The sequence below is a fragment of the Zootoca vivipara genome, chromosome 8 (assembly GCF_965207765.1).
Source record: "Zootoca vivipara chromosome 8, rZooViv2.hap1.1, whole genome shotgun sequence".
In the NCBI taxonomy this organism is placed as follows: domain Eukaryota; kingdom Metazoa; phylum Chordata; class Lepidosauria; order Squamata; family Lacertidae; genus Zootoca; species Zootoca vivipara.
In genome coordinates this window covers 8,114,056-8,135,096 of record NC_142591.1, presented here as the reverse complement: position 1 = coordinate 8,135,096, position 21,041 = coordinate 8,114,056, and positions in this window count along the sequence as shown.

Here is a 21,041-nt window from a genome sequence, read left to right as displayed (position 1 = left end):
CACAAACTGAAGCGTCTGTAACCCGAGGTATGGCTGTAGTTGAAACACAAGTCCTGACCTTTTTTGAAAGATCAACTCCATTAGATAAATAATAATAAAAACCAGCAAAAAGCACCAGCTGTTAGAGATTAAATATGTTGTGTCACGTTGACATCTTTCTTCAGTTATTTCCATCAAAGAAGCTCAGCTGTGGTGTCTGGTTGATACAACACAATAAACCACAGCGTCTCCAGCTTTCTAGATCTACTGGCATGACAGAAGAAGCAAATATCTGGCCAAGTGGTTGATTTCACAATAAAAGGTTTGATTTGTGAGATGAGACCTTGCTGTGAATATTTGCGAGATATCCTCCCACCCATCCAGGCCACTAAGAGCCGATTCAAAAGTTTTTGCGCACTCGAACATGTGCCATGTGGGAACAGCTGAAAATAATGTAAGACATGTCATGCTGAGTCAGGCCAAGGTCCACCTAGCCCAGCATTTTGTTTCCAGCTGTGATCATCCTGTAGAAAATTCACAATCAAGGCATGAAGTGACAGCTTTCCTGCTTGGTGGTAACCAGGTCTGTCTGTAGGATCTGATATATTACCTTTGAAAATTGAAGGTTCCAGTTAGGTTTCATGGCTTATACCTGTGGATCAATTGACCTATTCTTTATGAATTTATCCAATTCTTTTCTTTAAAAAAAAAAAGGCAATCTAAGCTAATGCCTGTCAGAACATCTTCTGGCAGTAAACTTAATACAGTGGTACCTCAGGTTACAGACACTTCAGGTTACAGACTCCACTAACCCAGAAATAGTACCTCGGGTTAAGAACTTTGCTTCAGGATCAGAACAGAAATTGCATGGCAGTGTGGCGGCGGCAGCAGCAGGCCCCATTAGCCAAAGTGGTACCTCAGGTTAAGAACAGTTTCAGGTTAAATACGGACCTCCAGAACGAATTAAGTTCTTAACCCGAGGTCACTGTAATTGTTATGTATTGTGTGGACAATACTTACTCTTGAAGGGATAAAGCTGTTTCTTTGTCCATGGGACCCAGGTGGCGCTGTGGTTAAACCACTGAGCCTAGGGCTTGCTGATCAGAAGGTCGGCGGTTCGAATCCCTATGACGGGGTGAGCTCCCGTTGCTTGGTCCCAGCTCCTGCCAACCTAGCAGTTCGAAAGCACGTCAAAATGCAAGTAGATAAATAGGAACCGCTACAGCGGGAAGGTAAATGGCCTTTCCATGTGCTGCTCTGGTTTGCCAGAAGCGGCTTTGTCATGCTGGCCACATGACCTGGAAGCTATACGCCAGCTCCCTCGGCCAATAACGCGAGATGAGTGCGCAACCCCAGAGTCGGTCACGACTGGACCTAATGGTCAGGGGTCCCTTTACCTTTTACCTTTGCCTTTTGTCCACGTATTCTACTTCATTCCTGATCTTAGAAAACCTCCAGAAACATTTCCTCCCAGTTCCATGTTAGCTGCATGCAGTAAAATCCGAAATGCATATGTCACCCCAATGGCTCTGAGCACCACATGGTCCTGTCGTGATTTAGGCACGACTGAGGGCTTTTAAATGGTAAGTGGATTTCAGGTGTTTAGGACCTTGTGTGGAGCATCAATGTGCTTAGTTGCCGCTTGCATGTGGGATTATCACCTGTGCTGCTGCTTTGCAGGAATGAGGATCCTGTGGCCCTCCCTTACCTTCCAAGTTCCGAACTGCAGAATCCGGGACCGTAACTTCCGGTGTCGCTTTGCCCTTCTATGGGCACAAAAAATGGCCGCCGGCGGCTTCGAAAGTCGCTTGTACGCATGTCAGGAAGTGCGCCGACTCAACTTCCGGTGTCGCTCCGCCCATCTATGGGCACAAAAAATGGCCACCAACAACACCGGAAGTCGCGTCTATGTACTTCCGGACATGCGTAGATGCGACTTTTGAAGCTGGCGGCGGCCATTTTTGGTGCCCATAGAAGGGCAAATCGGAAAGAAAAAAATGGCTGCCGGCAGGAGAAAATAACGGAGAAAAACGGGAGACGAAGTGATACGGGGGACCACCGGGAAAAGGTAAGTAAAAAAGGGGTTTTCCCGGGGGAAACGGGGTACTTGGCAGCTATGGGCCCTCCAGATGTTGTTGGACTGCAACTCCTATCATGACCCTTAGCCACACTGGCTGGCTCTGGTGGGAGTTCTAGTCCAAGAGCATGGAGCACAGAATCACAAGCGCTGCTTTAAAGGAAGTTCAGGACCCTTGAGAGGAGCAGGGCTGTTAGATCAGCAAAAGGAGAGCACAGCTGGAGGAAGAATGACCACTCCCCACATCAAATGGGGAGCGCCTTTTCCATGGTCGTGCACAGCCCCCCGGATCCCAGTGCGGCTCCCAGTAGCATGGGTTGGCTTTGCTCTCCCCAGGCTGGAAACCTGGAGGTCTCCGCCTACCTCAGCCAGTCTGGGAAGGATAAATGCCCAATGCCTTAGCCAAGGTCTCCCTACACCTGAAACTTAATAAAGCTGTGGCCAATTTTAATCCCATAGGATGTTGTCTTGGGGGGGACTCCACCTGTCCACGCAAAGGGCATCATTAAACCCTGCAGGGGTTCCCTCCTGCATGCAGAAGGGAAATAATCAATTGTGCTGTTTGCTTTGAATGGGGTGGAGTGCAATGGTTGTAGATGGCATTTAAGAACGTGTAGGGTGCCCAGCAAAAGCATTTGGGTTCCAATGGGAGAGGTAAGCATGCCCATCATTCCCACCCCTTCAAGTCAGACAGACAAAAATGCTGAATTTTGCTAGATCATGACCTTCAACTGTGAGACACGGTGCACTGAGCTCTCCCAGCACATTTCTTCCTTCAGAGATCTCTTGGCACATCTGGTGTTACAATCTGATTTACCTTTATTTCTGAAATGGAATCAATACATTAGAAATCCTCTATTGTTTCTTTAGTTATTCTCTGATTCTGTGCAAAGCATTTTGCAGGTGCAGTCCCCCCCCCCCCCCGGTCTTTCATTTTTCTTCCGTTTCATTTGTATCTCTCGTACTGCACACTCCAATAAAACGCTGCAAAATGCCATTTTGCTGGGATTACATGTATGGTTGTCATCGTGTTTCTTTTGTGCAGTGTTTACCAGTGCAACATGTGCTTGTGTGCCTTGGTAGCTCCATGAAAACCACTTGATCAAGGCCATAAAGAGTCTTTTCATGTGTTGATTTACCAGTGTGCCAGAGCACATTGTGCACATCTGTAAAATACAGCACAAAAACAATGCTGATAGAACCATACATGTGTAATCATGGCAATATTTTTGGGCAATATGTTATCAATTGCGTCAGTAAACATTGATGGGACTAGACCTTCTCCAATTATAATGTTAATTGTAGAATTTATCCCAGAGATCATTGGGTAAATGGATCAATTGCCAATATTGTGCTTCTATACAATAGAAAAGGGTCTTCAACTGGTGCCAAAAGACATCAAGATGGACTTTCAAAGCAGGGGTGCCACAAGTGAAAAGACCATCTCACAAATTAAAGAGGAGTGGAATGAGGCACAGAGCAGACTCGTGGGCAGCGTTGGAAACTCAGGTGGACAAACTAGGCGTCAAATCGTGCCTGAAAACTAGGTTTGGCCCTGCAATAGTGGCAAAAACCATAAGTCATTTGAAAAAACTAATATTTACAAATACTGGTATGTTGTCAGAGACCAGACTGAGGATTACAGCTCTGATGAGGAACGGTAGGAAGTAGGAGGCAAGCTTAATTGGGATCACCTTCACTCCGAGAATGGCTGCATTGTTCTTTTGCTGTGATCATTAAACACTCTTAAACTGGTAAGGGACTCAAATTGCTTTGTCCTGCTGATGCATGGCCAAAGGGGGGGGGAGCCATTTCTCTGAAGCCTGACATATGTGTGTATATATATACAGCGCTCGGGTTGCGAACATGATCCGTGCGGGAGGCACGTTCGCACCCCGTGTCTGCACACGCACGGGTCACGATTCGGCGCTTCTGCGCTTGCGCAAAGCACAATTTAGCACTTATGCGCATGCGCGCACGCCGAAACCCAGAAGTAACCCGTTCCGGTATTTCTGGGTTTGGCGTGGAGCGCAACCCAAAAGAAAACGCAACCTGAAGTGGCTGTAAACCGAGATATGACTGTATATATACTCTTAACACAATATGTTGGTTTAATACAGTGGAACCTCGGTTCCCGAACGCCTTTGTTGTCGTATGATTCGGCTCCCGAATGCCGAAAACCTGGAAGTAAATGCTTCCGTTTTTGAACATTTCTTGGAACCCAAACGTGCGACGCGGCTTCCGCTGAGTGCAAGAAGCCCTAGCAACCAATGAGAAGCTGCGCCTCGGTTTTCGAATGTTTCGGAAGCCGAATGGGCTTCCGGAACAGATTTTGTTTCGAGAACCAAGGTACCACTGCAATAACTTAAAAATTCCTACTGGCACAGAACCCACATATGTTATGTCACAGCTTCAGCAAGTGCTGCAGTCCCAGTTATGTATGTCTATTATATCAAACTTCTTGGAAGAACAGACCTATGGCTGCAGCATATGCACATCAGGAAGAAATTCAACAGGTGATGCTTATTTTATCATTGTATGTATGAAATGGGAACATTGTTCTACAACTAGAATGCTAGCTCTAAATAGTATGGGTAACTCAAAGCACTTTAACAGTCATCTCTCCCCCCCCCCCACAAAAAAGCCCACTGGAAACTATAGTTTGTTTAAGAGACAAAGCTACCATTTTTGATACCCTTAATAAATTACAGGATTCTTTGGGGAAAGGCAAAATGGTGTAAGAGTATTACTTGTACATGTGTCCATTCATATAACCTTTCCCTTTCCATTTCTGCATTAATTCATGATTTTAAAAACTACACATTTGTGATTTTAAAAACTGCACATTTGAAAAACGTTTGAATGTGTTTTCTTGTAAAATAACATTTTAAACCCATTTTCTCTCCAAATGAACATGTATAGATGTTTGTTAACTTCACAGATGCATTTTTATACATGCTGGGACACCATTTTGAGCAGAGAACGGCATCACAGAATTCAGAGAAGTGCAAAATGCCTATTCCCAATTAGTCTGAGAAGTTCTGATCGGATCAGTTTGTAGTGGAATTTCCAAAGCGTGAATTCTTCAAGCATCCATGGTACTGAACAGCTATACTATTTCACCTCTGAAGTTACTACGGTAGATCATGTCACAGTCCAGCACAATCAATACTGGCTAATAGGGCAGATCTATGTTATTAGTATTCTTTACAACCTCGACATACTTCATTTTATGTACAGATTGCCTATGAAAACTCTGGTTTATCTCTTGTCTAGACAATGCCTTACATGGTCATTCAAATTAATAATGTGCCAGAATTATCTTATGCTTAATGCAGCTGCTCTCAGTATTGACTCTGAAAATTAAATTTTCTTCACCGCCTTATTGACAGCTGGGTCTCAGGCATATTTAATGTATCGGAAGGCAATGTTGTACTGAATGTTGGCCCTACAAGCAGGAGCAAAATGTAGATAGCTAATCATCTCCCTTAAAAATCTAAAATGGTATTTAACTATATATGCCTTATGTACCTGTGTGTGAAATGCTACACATAAAGGACAATAATTGTATTAAATATCACAAATAGCAGCAAGCATTCAAGGTAGGGATGTGCAGAGGTACCAAGATTTGCCTGTTTTGTTTATTTATTTCTTTTAAAAAAAAACCTGATGTGTTTTGAGTTGCTCTGGCTCTCTTCGCTTCAGTCTGTGTTTTGGTTTCTGAGCCATTATGTATAAAAACTGTGCTTCCCCATTTGCCATAATGGGGAGTCTAAAGCTAAAGCTTTTGGCCAAAGTGGATGAAATATGCAAGCCCATGAGTGGATTAAGCCTGTCAAACTGCAGACAAATAGGTCCAGGTTTTTTATAGGGGGAAATAAAAAAAGGATTCACAGGGATATCTGAATAAAGTGCACGTTTTGGGAGCTCAATTTAGGGAGGGATGTGACTGTGGACATTTCTTACTGCTTCCTCTATAATGGCATAAAGCAGGTTTGCTGTGTGTGTGTGTGTGCCTCTCTACCACACATTACTGGAGTGTAACCCACAATAGATTTCCACTGATGGCTTTTAGCCCAAAAAAGATTTATCACCCCTAGCATAGAGACCTTCTGACCAAAGATAAGTTATCTTCCACCACATCCTAACTTTCTCCCTCGTCTCACCCCAGGACACCTTTAACCACAGAGGACTCCGCTGGATCAAATGGTCTCCTGAAGCTAAGGCGTATTTCTATTAAACAAGTTATTTAAACCAACTGATTCATCTTGCCCTAGATAAGAACGCTTGCCCAAGAATAAACAGTGGTTCTTTATGATATTTCATGCATTACAGATGTAATAAAATTGAGAAGCTTTGTAATTTTACATTTGACAATGGCAACACTGCTGTCAGCTAAAGACTATTGCCAAACTGCATAGCAATTATACTCTCCAGATGTTGTTTACAGAACTGATTTGTAAAAGCCAATTTGTTTGCCACGTGTGCAGATGGTCAGACATTACATAAAAATGTGGACAAGTTAAAGAACAAATTCTTGTCAGCATCAGCAGTGAATCACAAGCAGCTGAGGAGCTGAGGGGCCTCAAAGCTTTTTTCCAGCCATAGAAGAGCATAATGGTATGCAACATTAGCTTCTGTGATTGGCTGACAGTATGAAGCCTCTGGATTGGCCAAGGGTGGTCATATATACAAGGAGCCTAGTGTTGTTATCAGAACAGACTTCCTGCACTTGGAGTCCATCTCAGTTCTTCATCCTCACCATCATTCTAGAGTGAATTCACGTCTCTAAGTATAGCCCCAGGAACCGACTTCAGGGAGACTTGGCTGATGATGAAGCACTCCAGGTCGAGATTGCAGTATGGATAAATATTGTCCTTGCCAACTCTTAGCAGTTCTGAAGTATTCTTTGACTCAAGTAAGTAATCAAATATATACCATACTGCAACAGCCTCATATTATAGATTATACCACTATACCCCAGATTATACCACTATAGTTTCATTCTTAAATCCAGTAAGTCCAGGGTTGGCAGACTCAACAGTGCACAGGACTTCTGTGCCTTTAATTGCCCTGCTCTCTTTTGAGTCTGGAAACCTTAAAGAGAAACCAGAAGACCCTTTGCTTGGAAATTAAAGAAAGGGTCTGCTGGTTTCTCTTTAAGGTTTCCAGACTCAAAAGAGAGCAGGGCAATTAAAGGCACAGAAGACCTGTCCTCTATTGAGTCTGGCAACCCTAAGTAAGTCCTGCTACTCTTCACATGCTCCATGTGTGTGGTGTGAGTGTGGGTGTGTGAGGGTGTGTGTGGAATACAAATTTTCTTCTTCAAATCCATCAAATCTTTAAAACAGGGTCCCTTGGATCCTACAGTTGCTAATGATGGATGAGATGCACTACAGAAAGTGCAATCATGCCATCCAGGAATACTTTATGCTTGATTTCCTCTGAATGTCAGCAATTCTCGTTCTTTTATTTTGTTTTCTTCCACCTAATATATTTTTGTTTTCTTTTGCGAGGGATGGGAGGGAAATAAAAGCCAAGCAGGCGAGCAGAATATTCAGACTGCTAGGAAGAGGCATGTGATGTTTGGACACATACAGCTACATTTTACGGAGACAGATTGTTAGTCCATGCGGACCAGTCCTGTCTACAATTGGCTCTCCAATGCTTTAGAGTTTAGAACCATGTTTGTGTGTGTCCAAAACCCTGGTACCTGAGCTTCCTTGAACTGAAACCCCATAGGATTGAATGTGGAAATCATATACATTTCACTGTTATAGCTTCCCCCCATTTCTGTTGGGAATGTGATTTCATTTGCTTGTTGGTTTTGCCCAGATCTTCTATCAAAAGCACATGAAAGAACACACACGAACTAGGTCTATTCTAGAGAGAGTTCATCAATATTAAATTAGACGTAAACTCTGGTTTTTTTCTGGATTTGAAAAAGAATGCTTAAACGCCTGGGTGTTCTTAATACCTACAGCTTGTAAATCAGCATCAAAGGCAGCCCTGTATTGAGTGCATTACAGAAATCAAGTCTAGAGGTTACCAGTGTTTGAGTCACTGTGACAAGCCTGTCCAGGAATGGTTGCAACTGACACATTAGCCAAAATTGGTAACAGGCACTCCTAGTCACTTTCATTATGTGGTCTTCAATGTACAGTTGTACCTTGGTTTTCAAACAGCTTAGTTCTCGAACACTTTGGCTCCTGAATGCCGCAAACCTGGAAGCGACTGTTCCGGTTTGTGAACTATTTTGGGAAGCCGAACGTCCAAATTCAGTCGCCTGCCATTTCATTTTTCTGTAAGTCCCTTTATTCCAGAGACCCTTGTGCAAAGTTTGTGGTGCACAAGGCCCTTGAGGGCTGGGCCAGATTGTAGCGACCTAGGGCGGCAGGTAGGAGGCTGGTCACTTTTGACATTCTTTGCGCTATGAGTAGCAAGCTGAGGCTAATTTGCTGGTCCGCTTATGAGGAAAGACTCTTTTCGGCAGCATTTCCAATTACATTTTTTGGTGCACTGCATTTGAGCGAAGTGATGCTGGAGTCAGCACAGGGAAGGGCTCCTAGGGGCTTGCTTTTGCAGGGTGTTCAGCTGTCTGATGCTGAGCTGATGCTCACTATTCACGATTCAAAAACTGACCAGTTGGGCAGAGGTGCCTTGATGAGGCTGCCTGCCACTGGTAAGCCCGGCCCTTGTCCAGTTAAGGATGCCAAGAAATATCTGTCACTTCGCCCACATGGGGACGGTCGCTTTCTGGTTCACGAGGATGGGTCCTTATTAAGGAGGCATCAATTTGCTGCAGTTATGCATAAGGCAATCGCAGCATGCGGTCTGTCGGCCAGTGAGTTCGCACCTCATTCCTTCCGTATTGGGGCAGCTACCACCCCTGCACATTGGGGCCTGTCCATTGACAGGATTAAGGATCTGGGCCGCTGGAAATCTGAAGTGTACAAGGGTTATGTATGGAAGCAGCGCACACCTTGGTCTGCACACCTTGCGAGTCTGGATAGTTGGGCACAGCATTGTCCACTGGGCTGGCAAGAGGGCGGCGGAGTCTGGATTCGGATGCAGGCTCGGGTTCCCCGACCACATGAGCGTCTCCTGGGTGTCCAGACGAGGAATGTGTTGGAAGGAGCTTCTTCCAGTGGTGCTGCAGAAGGCATGGGTGCAGCAATGGTGGTGCAGCAGGGCGAGAACAACCTGCCAGAAGCTCCCGGCATAAGCCTGCGGACCCGCATGCAGGAGGACTTGGAGGAGTTGAAAGCAGCTCTTCTTGGACTCAACATTTTCTGGTCTCAACTGCTGCAGGAACTGGAATGGAGAGGAATTCGTTGCCCAGCTGCCACCGAGAGGGCCAGGAGGCGCGTCCAGAGCGTAGTGGCCAAGAAGGTTCCGTCACCTGGGCATTACCTTCTGCAATACATCCCTTTACAGGCTTGATGGAGTTCATCTGTCTGTGACTGGGAATGATTTGTGGCTGACCTCCGTGTCAGCAGGGTTAAGGGATTGGTTACAGGTGTGAGTGGTTGGCAGCGAGTGCAGGCTCGTGTGGTGGATAGGCTCCGGTTCAGGTGATAGGGATGGGGGAACACTCTCGCCATCCCTATGTGAAGGGTATTCTGTTAAAGGAATCCAGGGACTCAATGGTTTGGTCAACCCCTGAGAGGGGGTTGTGCCCATGCCTGAGTCCAGGGGGACATGTGGGTGACAGACATAGCCTGCTCCCAGCTTTCCGCCTGTCCGGGTGTTCACCCTAGGCTGACCTATGCTGGTGCCCTGGGTCAGCGCTGCCTGCAAGGGTGCAGGGAGCCAGTCGAACCAGAGCCTATGCAACGACTCACCTGATGTAATCAATAAAGTTGTGGCCTAAATTCTGCCAAAAACCAAACCAAAATTTGAGTCTTGTCTGAATTTATTTAAGGGGGAGGTTGAAAGGTCTTAACACGTAAAATCTTAGTAGGTGACATAGCTGTGAGAGGGCATGGATGTGACTAACATGAAGGGATCCTGCACTTCTGAATTTGTGATTACACTACTGCATGTGACTGATCTGTGAAGCATTGCCCCCATTTGATCTCAATTTAATTCTCCTTCTTGCATTTTTTTTTCCAGATAGGTGATCCCATGCAATCAGATATCACATAGTGACCTAGACCAACAACATCCAGAACTTACCCAGCACTTTTCCTCCTGCGCTCCAAACACTTTATAGGTGTTTGGCACTGAGACAGTTTTGTTTTAATGCTCCTACTTCACCAAAATCATTATTTTCCACCTCAAACTGGAGAAACATTAGATGCAGCCCTACATGTATCCAAATATTTAACTGATCTGCTTGGGAACTGATGTAGGCAAATAATGTTTTTGAATAAAACAAAAATAGTAAAGCAACGTGCTTTTCAGTCAACCTGCCTGGGAACATGAAAGGCGATGTTCTGCATGCCAAGCTCCAACAATAACTCGCTAACATAAAGCTTTCCCATAGCTGATTACTGAATTTGTATGAAACAATTGTTGGACAGCCCTGTGCAACAGGAAGTGTGTGAGCTCTGAAATAATATTATTTGTTTGGATTTTAAAAGCCACGTGACTTAAATCTGCCTGAAGTGAAACTGCTCAGAGGGAAGAGCCAATCTGACTGATTTTCTGTAACGGAAGGTGGAATATTCACGCCAGCTCAACTGACAGAGATAGGAGTCTGACTTATGCAGCTCATTGTTAGAGCTTCGATTGAGAAATGGGGGGGGGGGGCACAATAGCAAGTATATAATTAAACAAGCAGACACCAAAGAGAGACATCTTCAGCAACTGCCAAGATTGAAGTGCCACATGGCAGATTATGAAATTTAAGGGTGGAAGAGGAGTAGAACTGTAAATAAAGCTTATGGCATTGTACCTTGTGTTTACACAGGTGTGATGTTAGCAGTCTCAATGCTTTTCTTTGACATGCAGGGAGCATAGAAAGGGGGGTTTACAATAATGGCCAGAAGTAAATTGGATTGTTACCAAAGCGGTGCATTCTTAATGCACACTTCCCATACATATCACCCCTTGCAGGATTGGGCCATACAGTTATCCCCACAGAGGAGAGACCCCTGGGATAAAGCTAGCTTTTCTAAGCAGTGAGCACATGGCCTTTCAATTACCAGTTTCCTAATTTGCAAAGCAGGGCCTTTTTCTCACACAACACCACACTTAGTGGTTAGATTTGATTCGGGAGAACTCCGTACCATAAACTCCTGGGCTAATTCTTCAGGCAAGAAATGTGGGCTTGAACATGCAGCAAATTCAGAGCACATTGCTTGCTGTAAGCCAGTCAGCAAAGTAGTTTCAGGATTGCTAAATCTTGAGGGCAGATGGATTTCTAGCGTACGATGATGTGAGCAGGAAAAAATTAAGAGGTTCCTCATGTGCTGGCTAAACAGCAGTGATCAGATGGCACCTTCTTGTGCAGTGGGCACTAGCACGCTTTCAATTAATATGCTCATGGTCAATTCTGTCCTCAAAAATATGACAGAAGATCTATCTATCCCAACAGTTTGTTTTCAATAGTTATTAGCCAGATGTTTCTGCAAAGCCCACAATAACAGGCATGAAAGGCCACCCCCTTGCCTTAGAGGCATAATAACTCAGAACCTGGAGGTGCTATTTAAATGAGGCCTAATTAGACATGGAGCTAAATATTGCTGGGGGTGGCAGGCCCATGGCAAGCTTGTCTGAAACCCGGGTCCAGCAGTCTTGTCATAGCTGCCAAGTTATCCCTTTTTTAAAGGGATTTTCCCTTATGCTGAATAGGCTTCCTCGCGAGAAAAGGGAAAACTTGGCAGCTATGAGTCTTGTCCAAGAGATGCATCACCACAGCGCCAACACCTAATCTGATCTGATGCTACATGCTTGTTATGTACTGAGCTGAATCATAGAACAATAGGATCCAGAATCAGCAGTCTGATTGGTCCGCAGGAGCCACCCAATCCAACCCCAGGTGGAAGTGAATCCACAGCCTGATTGGCCTGCAGGAGCAGCCAATCAGGCGGCTGGCAGAAGTGAATCCGCAACCTGATTGGCCTGCAGGAGCAGCCAATCAGACTGCTGGCAGAAGTCAATCCACAAACTGATTGGCCCACAGGTGTAGCCCTGAAGTAGCCAATCACGCAAAGCCCATTGTGTAAATAATGTATATAAGCAGATGTTTTGGGAAAAGGGCATTCTTCTTCTCTTCTCCTCCTTGATGACTACGAGCTGAATAAAGAGCATGAAATTCACTCTCGACTCCGAGTATATTTCAATGTTATTATGGAGTAATGCAGGTCCAGATTTTACTATTTCAGCCTTGCATGGCTTTCTTTGGGCCATTAGGTTCTAGCTTTTCTGCGAAACACAGGGCATTCTTGGCATAACACCATAAGTCTGGCAGGGCCTCTGGGTTGGCTTAGCACTCCGAGGCCTGGAGCAAGTGGGGTGGCGTGTTGTTGCTTTTTACTTTATGCTAAACGAAGGGGTTGGTTTTCACCAGGACTAGAGTGTATGGGAAGGGCAGGTTTGACCCTCCCGTCCCCAGTTACAATCCTGATTAAAGTCTCCCTTGCTTCCATTTCCCTATTCCAATAGAAAAAGGTCAAGGTTAAGGACACCTGATAGTTAAGTCCAGTCACGAACAACTCTGGGGTTGTGGCGCTCATCTCACTTTACAGGCCGAGGGAGCCGACGTTTGTCCGCAGACAGGTCGTGTGGCCAGCACGACTAAGCTGCTTCTGGCAAAACCAGAGCAGCACATGGAAACGCCGTTTACATTCCCGCCGGAGCAGTACCTATTTATCTACTTGCACTTTGAAGTGCTTTCGAACTGCTAGGTTGGCAGGAGCTGGGACCAAACAACAGGAGCTCACCCCATTGCAGGGATTCGAACCACCAACCTTACGATTGGCAAGCCCAAGGCTCGGTGGTTTAGACCACCGTGCCACCCACGCCCCATTCTAATAGTGGGAAGGGTTAAATCCAGTGCTGTGGCCCATGTGAAAATCAAGCCCATTTGCAATTAATTAAACCAAACCAATAAACCAAAACCACTGATTCGGGGGCCAATGACGCATTTAGTTGGGCCCGAAACCGATGTCCCATCACCACATCTTGAGGCAACAATTTTTGTAAGTTTATTATGTGTGGAATGGAGAAGCACTGCCAGTCACTTCTGACTTTCATAGAAACTGAACCCAACTAACAGCTGTAAGAACTCTAGAATCCTAGAACTGTAGGGTTGGAGGATAGAACAGCAGCGGTTAAGGATACTGTCCTGGGATGAAACAGGGGGAGTGAGTTAAGGTCTGGTGGATCTATGGCTCAGTCAGCAGGTTCTCTCTTTTTTTTTTAAATGATTTTTATTGATTTTACAAACAAAACTACACAAACTACACAAACATACAATATAATACTGTCCCTTCGTTCTCCCTCCACCCACTGGTTCACTTCTGCCACCAGTGAAACCAGTGTGCTTTGAGCATCAAAGGGGTCCATTGTAAGTTGGGTTTAGCCTCCCTCCTCCCCCCTCTTCCCCCCCCTGCCACTGAGAGGACAGGAGTGGAGGAGTTCTGAGGATTGGTTTCCCCCAGCTCTTTCATAGATATACCTTGACACAATACAGACATAAACATAATAGGGAAGAGTTTTAACTCCCCAATTCTTATTACCTTAACCTTATACTTGTGACTTCCTCGGTGGTCTTCCTCCTGGTTTTCCTTAAAACAAAATCTACAGTCAGCAGGTTCTCAGCTCAGTCAGACTATTCTGGCACAACCCTCTCAGGTGGAGCTAAACCGGCTGAGCCAAGAGCACCAGAACGCAGGCAGGCATAAGCCATGAAAATGGGCTCTCTGTGGGACTGGTCAGAGTGGTAAAAGGTAAAGGTAAAGGACCCCTGGACAGTTAAGTCCAATCAAAGGCAACTATGGGGTTGCGGCGGTCATCTCGCTTTCAGGCCGAGGGAGCCAGCGTTTGTCCACAGGCAGCTTTCCGGGTCATGTGGCCAGCATGACTCAACCACTTATGGCACAACGGAACACCGTGACGGAAACCAGAGCACACGGAAACACCGTTTACCTTCCTGCTGCAGTGTTACCTCTTTATCTACTCACACTGGTGTGAACTGCTAGGTTGGCAGGAGCTGGGACAGAGCGACGGGAGCCCACCCCATCGTGGGTATTCTAACCGTCAACCTTCTGATCAGCAAGCCCAAGAGGCTCAGTAGTACAGACCACAGCATCACCTATGTCCCCTTTGGTCAGAGTGGACTTAGACTAAGGTTACCAGATTTTTTCCCCAATGAATCCGGGGACACTTTAATTAATTAATTACAGTACTACTCATTCAGGACGTTGATGCTGCAGCGGTGGCAGAGGGGCGGCCTTGACCTCAACTGCCACGTTTCCCCTTCCTCCAAAGCTTCTATCTCCTTTCTCCATGAGCCTGGGCAGCCCCTGGGTTGTTGGTTCTTTGGTGGTGGTGGGGAAGCGGTGCGCGGTGGGTCAGGCATGGAAGGCAGAGGAGGAGGGCCGAGAGCAGCGGCGAGGCTCAGGCGGCGTGATGCCTCCCTTCCCATCAGAGCAGCTCCAATCCCATTCCTACTTGCATGCCAGCTGGGAAGGGAGGCTTCCCGTTGCCTAACTGAGAGATCCCTGCCCCTTCCTGCTTGCACGCAAGGAGGAGTTGGGAAGCTGCTCCGATAGGCAGCATGAAGCCTCCCTTCACACCTTAGTTGCTGGGGTCAGGGAAGGTGGAGGCAGGCCGGAAGCTGCATCTTGGAGCCCCTGCACCACCATCCTATGGGGACTTCCGAGCAGCTCCTGAAGCCAGCCAGAGCCAACTGCTCCGGGGTGCTGAGACTGCCACTGCTGTGTTTCCCGGGGACATTAGATAAAATCCAGGGACATTTCTGTGCCAGAAAGAAATGTGCCAGAAAGAAATAGGGTCATTCACACATATATGGTGGCACTGTGCTAAGATTAAGCCTTTTTGAAGTGGGGTATTAGAAGAGTTTAAGAAAATATTTAAATATAACGTTAAGAAAACTCCTGAGTCTTTCCTACTAGGAATGGTTGATAAAGAAGTGGACAAAAAGGATGAAAAGATATTTCTATATTCAATAGCGGCAGCAAGAACTTTAATTGCTAAATTATGGAGAAGCCAGGAAGTCCCAACTATAAGAGAGTGGCAGGAGAAAGTAATCAGCTACATCGATTTGGCCAAATTGACAAACTCGATAAGGGGTGGTTCGAACAAAAAATTTAAAGAAAATTGGGAAAAATTTGGAATATATATAAAGGAGCTTGGGTTTAAGACAAATATCTTGTAAAGTTCCCAAGAGGAAGATAAGCAGAAGCAGCAAAAACGATTATGAATTTGAAGCCAGGAAGGAAGAGAAGGGGAAGTCGAAATGTATAAGAAGATAAGAATATAGGTGATTATGAAAAGGTATAAGTTAAGAATATTGTAGAAGATAGGTTAAACTATATTTGGATTTATTTGATGGGTTATTTGTGTATTTACTTTGTTTTATCTTAGTTGGATGTATTGTTTTTTATTTTTATTTTTATTTTTTAATCAATAAAGATTATTTTTTTAAAAAAAAATAATTAAAGATGAAATCCGGGGACATTCTGGGGATGGTATTTGTCCGGGGACTTATTCCCAAATCCAGGGACTGTCCCCTGGAAACGGGGATGTCTGGTAATCCTAACTTAGACTGGATCTAACTGCATTCAGCTCGGTCACATGACCTGGAAACCTAGCAAATCTTATGCTGTACTTCCATCCCTTCACACCAGCTTCGTTCCAGTCTTGTTGCCCTCCCCACATTGGAGGGTGAACGTCTCTAACAGGGACCTGCTGCACTAGTGGTAAATTTCCATAGGAAGACTCCATGGGCCCAGGAAGTTTTCCACAGCAGACTTTTGCCTTCCAGTGCCGTGAGGCCAGTGGAGCAAGGGATGAAATGGAGACAAAGATGGATGCCCTGCTTTCCATTTCATTGCATGAGCAGGAGAAGTAGGGATTGTGTTTTCAGCCTTGTAAGTTAAATTTTTTATACCTACATGCAGAGAGGCCCCCCAAATGGCGAAAACGGCAAGAATCTGAAAATTACCTGCCCATGATGTTAATAAATTGTGGAAAGAAATATTTTTTGCATATATGCTGATCTGTGGTCTGTTTTTTAAAAAGCAAAACTTCTAATGTCTTATTGGTTAATTATCTGAATATGGGTGCAGTGAGTCTAAATAAATAAATAAAGACAGACAGACAACCCGGGGTTTAACAATAAATGCTTTCCACAGCTTGCTGTGTTTTAAGCAAACCACTTGTCATAAAAGAAAACATGCTCACTAACAGGGCACAATTAAATAAATGGTAATAATAAAATCTGATTGCCAGGAGTGTTGTGTTTCAAGATTATCTGGACGGCTTATAAAATGTTTTATGGAAGGGAAGAATAAGGTAAAAAAAAAATAGCCGTATGCCCCAGCTAAGTAGATAAACACAGGTAATATTATTCTATTGGGTGGGATCAAGCGTAGCCAAAGAACATACAAATAAGTATCAGTTGCTTTATCTTCTGCTCCTTTGTCCCTTTTGTGTTCTCTCCCCACCTTTATTGTAAAATAGATTTTAAAGATTTATGTCCTCGCTGCAAAATAATACCTTAGACTTGTCTTGATAAAATTATGACTTAGACGGATTCAACTCAGACAGGCCTTGCATTGGAAAACCTGCCACAACAAATTTTTATTCATAATTGTTATTGAATAGCAAAGGCAGATTTAATTATCTCCATTATTGACCCTGTTTCAAAGCAAGTAGGTTATGTTATAAATCCAAGCATTATTGCCAAAGAGAAAACTAAAATGTATAAATTCAGAAGCTGACCTATGAGTGGGCTTCCTTTCTATTTATGCTATTGGAGAACTTTCAAAAGAATATTTTTTTTTTAAGTCCAGCATTTTCCTGACTCCCGCCAGCTCATAAAGGTCTTATAATGAAACTCCAATCTATTCCCACATATGAACCTATTTGGAAGATAAGCACATTTGAATGGTTCAGGTTTCGAAAATATTCTACAATCCCGATGGAAAGCGCAGGTATGTAAGATATGGTTGTGTGGGATAGTTTTCACATTGGATATCAATTAAGCAGACAGTTTAGTCCACAATGCTGCGATCTGGCTAAGTCCATTCAATTACCATCTTCTGAAGTAAAACCGTACTGTGGAAAGCAAGTAAAATATGGAATCATTATTTTATTATTTCATACTGAGAAATAATGGATTATGTTGGCATTGGTGAGTGGTGCTGAGTAAAGGACATTTCCCAAAGCACCCTTGTTAAATCCGAACCATCTCTTTCTGTCAGCTTGCAATCCTGAAATAATACCTTGTTATCTGCATTGCCATCACTTAATTCAATTATTTGTGGCTGAGCAGTTTATTTTATAAATATTTTATCACTCACCCTGGCCATTGTCTTCAGTTGGGTCTTGAAATTTCATAGTTCTGGTACAGGCCTGACTCGGTGTTAAGAACGCCTCACCAAAACAGTCTCCGTTATGTTTATAGACATCTGAAGGCATTACAGTGTAACTGCTAGAATGAAATAGCAAGATTATGCTTTTAAGAGAATGCAATAGGGCAATACAATATATATCCTATTAGCTACTTGTATTCTTGGTGAGCTGCTTTGAGATTCTAATGGAAAATGGAGGGAGCAAGGTTCAAAATTGACCTCACCCCTCCAAGACACCACACCCTACATAATCTTACCAATAGGGAAGAAACCATGTGGTTTCACTTTTTGTTGTTGTTGTTGTTTGTTGTCGTCATCTTATATATTTAGCTGCCTTTTTCCATGATGGGACTCAAAGCAGCTTACACCTAAAGATACGTACCCCTTAAACATAGACAAAGCAAAACAATGCTTAAGAAACAATTAATTGGATGGGATGCCAGGAAACCAGGAATTATGTTCACATGTGTTGGGGGATGTACAATTTTTCTGGAAAAGGGTGTCTAAGGAGATAACAGAAATAACTGGGTTAAAGCTGACCAAAAGTCCAGAGGTAGCATTATTATAAAATTTACGGTGGGGTGGAAGGTTCGCAAGCTATGAAGGACTTGCTCACAAATTTATTGACAGCTGCACAAATTATGATAGCTAGGAAGTGGAAGGGGCAAGCAGAATATAAAATGGAAGAATGGTATAAAGGGATGTGGGATGTAGCTATTAATGATAAATTAACACGAGCCATTAAGGTAAGATGGGGAATATGCAGGAGAAATGATTATGAGAAGATATGGAAGGTGTTTGTAGAATTTGTACTGTTAAAACAGAAAGGGGTCAAACCTTCGCAAGAGGTGTTGAAATTTAGGGAGGTTGGATAGTTACAATGGCATGGTGGGGGTGGTGGGGTACACATTTTTATTTATATTTATTATTACTTTGTCAAAAAGAAAAAAAAGGGAAAAAATAAACACATGGAATTAAGACTCTGGCAATCCCACCCACCGATGAACCTAATGTGTTTTGATTGCGTCTGTACCTAATACATCGTTCCATTTCTCCTACTGATGACTGCAGATATATGAGTGCACCTCCCTTCATATCAAAATACACATCCAGACTGTTCAATAGGGTATGTATGTGTAAACATGATTGAGATTTGCATTCTGATGCTGTAGAAACACACTTATGCTTGTGGACTTTGCTGGATCAGGGCACTAGTATTTTGTGTGATTGCAATGCGGGTTCACCATCATGGTGAGCACAATTTGCGGTAGGGGCTTAACAAGCCACTCCTGAGTCCAAAGGTGGGGGCATGTGTGGTCACTCCTCTGTTGCTGAGCAAATTTGGATGTTGCGATTTCTGAAGGTCAGCCCCTTGGGTTTAAAAGCCAAGGAAAGGGGTTTCTCTTTCTCTTTGGCAGCTTTTCGGATCCCCACCCTCCCTCCACTGTTTTTTAGGCGACATTGCTATGTCTCTCATTGTCACGGTCCGGTCGGCAGGCGTCAGGACCAGTGGCAAGATGGTGGTGAAGAAGCAGGAACAGGTGCAGGGCTGAGGGTCCAGCAGCAGGCAGTTGCAAAGGTCAAGGAGCAAGGCAGAGACGAAGGTCCACGGGGCAAGAAGCAAGGCGAAGGTCCAAGGGTCGAGGAGCAAGGCGAAGGCAAGCAAGGGTCCCAGGAGCAAGGAGCAAGGCGAAGGATCAAGGAACAAGGAGCAAGGCGAAGGTCCAAGGAACAGGAAGCAAGGCGAAGGTCCAAGGAACAAGAAGCAAGGCGAAGGCGAAGCAAGGGTCCAAGGAGCAAGGAGCACGGCGAAGGACCAAGGAACAAGAAGCAAGGCGAAGGTCCAAGGAACAAGAAGCAAGGCAAAGGTCCAAGGAACAAGAAGCAAGGCGAAGGTCCAAGGGTCGAGGAGCAAGGCGTCGACAAGGCGAGGGTCCAAGGAGCAGGAGGCCAGATGCAACCAGGCAGGGATAGCGTTGCTGTGGCAAAGAGCTGAAGGGAAATGCTGGGCTTTTATCCCTCCCAGCTCCTCCCACCCTGCCACCAGGTGCAGTGAGATCTCAAGTGGCCTCACCTGGGTGACTACTCCTTGCCTCTCCAGCACAAGCTGATGTCTTCACCTGTGTGGCCACGCCTTGCTTCCCCAGCACAAGCTGAGGCAGGCCCCAGTCCTGCAAGGCACTACAGGCCCCAGAGCCTGACTCCTGCCCATACTCCTGACACTCATGGGGTCACCTGTATTCAGGGGCCTGGTAGGAATTTTTCCATTTGGCTGATTGGCTGGTGCCATCTGGTTTTTGCCTACTGCATAGCAAATAAGTCACAACTCGTAAGGTTGGCGGTTAGGCATTGGTTATTGGTTGTATATGGGGTCCGTTGACTTCGTTGGCCCCTTGAGTTAATGCCTGAGTTAGGGGAGATTCCGGTCAGGAATACAGGGGCTCTATGCAGTGTCCATAACCCCAGTCGGGGGCCAGCAACACGCATGAGCCCCTGGGAGCCTGAGGGGAGAGGGGAGAGCCTATTAGCCCCGACTCCCTGTCTCTCCCTGTAGGGTTTCCCCTTGTTGACAAGGCGAGTTTATTTCTGTCCTTAGGTGACAGTTGGAGAACCAATGCCTACGCAACCACTCACTGGTTTGATTTGTATTCAATAAAGTTGTGGCCAAATTCATGCCAAAAACCATTAAACAAAAAATTCTGTTTCTGTTGTGAGTTATTTGAGGGGTGGTTTGGGGGACCTCCACACGCAAATATGCCTGCATATATACAGAGGGGGCTGGGGTGAGAGAAAGAGAGAGGCCGGCACCAATTTTTTTAGTTATTACACTACTTTGATAGAGTGCCTGTAAGTTAATGTTATGTAATGAGTTTCAGTGTAAACTGTGCGTTTTTAATAAGCTGGCAATAAAATTGTACCTTGGGGATAAAGGGCCAGTTCCAAGCATAAAGGCTGCCGTTTTTATGTATACATTTTCACATACTAAAAAAAGGGGGTTTATATGGGTAATTGTTTATATTTTTAACATGTACAGATGTTTAGGTTTCAGTGTTCCGTGGTATTAAACCATATTAGTTCATATGACTGCAAAAAAAAAAAAAAAAAAGGAACCGGTTTCTGTTTAAAATATGTGGGTTGACACTTACTCTCCGCAACCAGAAGCACCATAACCAGACACTGGAAAGACCTGTCAGGAGTAAGCATGGACCAATGGTACCAAATAGTATGGGAAACAGCCCTACTAGAAAAATTTACCAATCAGCTGAAACTGACATGGGGACAAATAGAAGAAGGCGACTGTATGGTTCCCCTTCATGACATACACAGCCCAACAGGACAATGACAAAAATCCACCAACAGCATACAAATCAATATGGCTAACCTGATCCAAAACACCCACCCACCCCCACTCACACACGAAACAAAAACCACCACAG